Below are 3784 nucleotides of genomic sequence, written 5' to 3' on the forward strand. Positions count from 1 at the left end.
TACTTATTTATTTATTTATTATTTATTTTGAGGTGGAGTTTTGCTCTTGTCGCTCAGGCTGCAGCGCAGTGGCGCTATGTTGGCTCACTGCAACCTCTGCCTTCTGAGTTCAAGTGATTCTCCTGTCAGCCTCCCAAGTAGCTGGGATTACAGGCACCCACCACCACGCCCGGCTAATTTTTGTTTTTTTTTTTTAAGTAGAGATGGGGTTTCACCGTTGGCCGGGCTGGTCCTGAACTCCTGACCTCAGGTAATCCACCTGCCTTGGACTCCCAAAGTGCTGGGATTACAGGCATGAGCCACTGCACCTGGCCTGAAGACGGCACTTTTAAAAAGATTTTTTTCTATGTAAAATGGCCCCCAAAGAGCCCAATGATTTTTTTAATGGTCTATTTTTAATTTTTTAAAAAATGGATAAAAATGAAAGCTGTAAAATATGGGAAGAGGAGCAAGAGAGCTGCCGAGTTTGCATTTGAAATTGTGAGGGGCTGGGGAGGACACGACCAGGTAGAGAGGACCCCTACCCACTAGTCCCTGCTCTCACAGCTTGCGCTCCCCACACTCAGGCTGCACTGCCAGGGAACACAGGACAGAAGTCTAGAGGACAAGTGACCAAACTCAAGTCTTCTTTCTTGTGGTCAGTTGGGTGTTTACATGTGCAAGTGTAGTAAGCCACACCCCACGGACATAAGGTGCCTGTCTGTGGATGCCATAGGCATGCTCCTAAGCTCAGTCTCTGGTGACCCCTAGTCTCTGGGCAGGCCACGGGCCTTCACTTCTCCACTTTCTTGGCTTTCTTGAGGATGTCGCATATTTTCCTGTTAGGGCAGTGGCACTGCTCCTCGTTGCTGGGGTTACCTTCGCAGTGCCACACCTCCTCCACCTTCTCCACGGGGTAGACGGCTTCCACCTAGTGGCAGATGAGATGCAGCTGTGTAGGGTCCAGCTGCTTCTTGTTGCAAGCCCGGAAATGGTTGTACTGCAGCCGGAGGTTCTGGGCGGTGGAGGAGCCCCGCCGCAAAGTTGCCCACGGAGAGGCTCCGCTGCACGATTTCGCGCACCTCCTTGTCGGACAGCAGGTAGGGAGAGGGCACCGGGAAGCTGGGTGAGGGATCACCACCTCGTCCAAGGGGATCTTGCAGAAGTCCTTGCTGCTCCTCTCGGGGGCAGCGGGGGACCCTCAAACTCCTCCCTGAACCTCTCGGGACTGATTGCATAGCTCCTCATGTCTGTACACTCGGGGCCAGCACGTGGACCTTGCACTGCTGCTGGTAGGAGCGCCTCTGTTCATGTCCCAGTGCAGGTTGCCCATGAACTCCAGGGTCCAGATGCGATTGTTTTTGGTGCGGAGGTAGAGCAGGTGCACTTAGTGGCGAATGAGCTTGATGCAGGACAGGTCCAGCTGCTTCTTTGCCCAGGGAGCCACTGCAGCTGTACTGCTTATGCAGGTTGTCATGGGTGAAGAGCTTGGGAAACAGGGGTACCAGCAGGCGCGAGGTGAAGTTGCCGATGGACAGGCTGCTCTCCTAGATATGCGAAGATGCTCGTTGCTGAGCAGGCAGTCGGCGCCGGGCACCTCCATGTTGGGCTGGGGGATCTCCAATTTGTCCAAGTCGATAGGTACCAGCCAGATCTTCTTGGAGCGGCGCCGCTCGCCCTTGAAGCTATCCTCCACCCTGATTACTGAGATGTCATCGGGCAGGCTGGAGGAGTTGTAGCAGTTGTCGTGTGGGGGGCTCGCCTTTGCTGCTCGCGTCCAGCCCCAGGCCCTGGAGCTTGTCGTTGATGCACTGGGCGCACCGCTGCAGCCAGGCCTCCTCCTCCTGCATGTGGGGGAAGTAGACCCCCTTGTAGTTGCGGATGATCTGCAGCCTCTGCAGGTCCAGCTCCTGCTTGCCGCCGTCCCTGTAGCAGCTGTCCTGCTCGCCCAGCTTGCGGTAGTCGAAGAGCTCAGGGAAAAGCCAGTGGAGGAGGAAGACGGCAAACTCGCCAGGCAAAGAGGCTTCATCCAGGAACTAGGTGAGGGACTACATGTCCACCACGTGGTCCGAGGCGATGGTGCTGCTCCAGTCCAGAGACAGGCCCTCCTCCTCGTCTTTGTGGTCCAGGAGGTGGCCGGGGTCCACTGCTCAGCCTCAAGCTGGCAGCCTGGCCACCGGGCTGGCTGTTCTCCATCTCCCGCTGGGCCCAGAAGCGGCTGAAGAACTTACTCAGCTGGGGCAAGCACTCAGCCTGTCACACAGCCATCTCCTTCACTGAGGGGTAGTAGACCTCCATGTAGTTGTGGATGAGCTGCAGGTGCAGTGACTCCAGCTTAAGCTTGGCCTCAAAGCTGCAGGCACTGCAGCCTCGGGAGAAGTCGACTGTGGCTGAAGACCTTGGGGAAGAGCTGCATCAGCGGGCAGCAGGCCAGGACCCCGCCCGACAGGCTCTGGTCCAAGATCTGCTTGAGCTCCATGCCCGTGAGCTGCTATGGGGTGGTGGGGGTCGGCTGGAATTTGGCCACCATCTCAGTGGGGTTCACATTCAGGGAGAGCAGGTCCACTTTGCTGTGCAGCTGGGACCTGTTGGATGTGAGGGTGTTGAGCATGTAGAACATCTTCTGGATAAGGAAGTAGATGTTAGGGACACTGTTGGTGGCTGCCCCAGTGCTGCCACAGTGCCACTTCTATGGCTCGTTCAGGAGCCTAAGCGGCGAGGGGCTGTTGCTGGCATTTACCTTCTGGAAGAGCTCATGCGTGTTTAGCAGGTCCCCTGAGGGAGGGTTCTTCTTCTCCATGACCTTGTGCGAGATGCCATACAGAGGCTTCTTGTAGTAAGGGGTGGTGGCATGGTTGCAGGGCTCCTCCTTGCCTGGCCACACAGAGCCCGAGCTCCTGCCTTGCCGGCCTGCTCTCCAATGCCTTGGCAAGGCGAGCTGTTCTCGGGTTCCACATGCCTGCTAGGAGCACCTCTGGGATCAGCTGCCTCCTCTCCACGCTGGGGATGGAGTCTGGCTGGCCATTGCTGACCAGCTGAGTCCTGGAGGGTGGTAAAGACGCTGTCCAGAGGGTGCTTCTCAGAAGTCCTGGAATTCACGGAGCAGCCTAGAGCAGCATCTTTGGCCTGTCTCCACTCTCACTTCTTAGAAGTTCTTCTACATCAATTTTTTTTGGAGATGGTTCTGACTCTGGCACCCAGGCTGGAGTGCAGTGGTTGATCAGAGCTCACCGCATCCTTGACCTCCCAGACTCAAAAGAGCCTAGCTACTCAGGAGTAGCTAGGACTACAGGCCACACCCACCATGCCTGGCTAATTTTTAAAATTTTTTGTAGAGGCAGAGGTCTCTCACTGTGTTGCCCAGACAAGTCTCAAATTCTCAGGCTCAAGTGGTCCTCCCAAAGTGCTGGGATTAATGGCGTGAGCCACCGTACCTGGCCATATTTTTTTTTTTCCAAAAATTCATTTGTAGAGTTTAAAAAGTATCTTTTGATCAAGAGTTCTTATTGTATTTATGTTTGCAAATTTCATTTCCCATTCTGTTGCTTGCCTTTTCACTCTCAGTGAGTTATTTTATGATTACAAATCCTTATTTTTTATGTTATTTTATTACTATTTATTAACCTATTTATCTTATTTATTAGCCTTCAATGGTTAGTTTTTGAGTCTTTTTTTAAATCTTAAGATCATAGAAGTGTCCTCTGTATTACGTTTTAAAAACTGTACTGTTTTATGTTACACATTGGCTTCTATATGAAATAATTTTTGTGTATGTTGTGAGGTTGGATGTTAATATTCATTTTTC

At 53.1% G+C, this 3784-nt stretch overlaps 1 pseudogene; it reads right to left on the minus strand.

The window, feature by feature from the left end:
• Positions 1-728: 728 nt before the first annotated feature.
• LOC100439623 (BEN domain-containing protein 3-like) lies at positions 729-3114 on the minus strand (annotated as a pseudogene).
• Positions 3115-3784: the final 670 nt, after the last annotated feature.

The sequence above is a fragment of the Pongo abelii genome, chromosome 8, assembly GCF_028885655.2.
Source record: "Pongo abelii isolate AG06213 chromosome 8, NHGRI_mPonAbe1-v2.0_pri, whole genome shotgun sequence".
In the NCBI taxonomy this organism is placed as follows: domain Eukaryota; kingdom Metazoa; phylum Chordata; class Mammalia; order Primates; family Hominidae; genus Pongo; species Pongo abelii.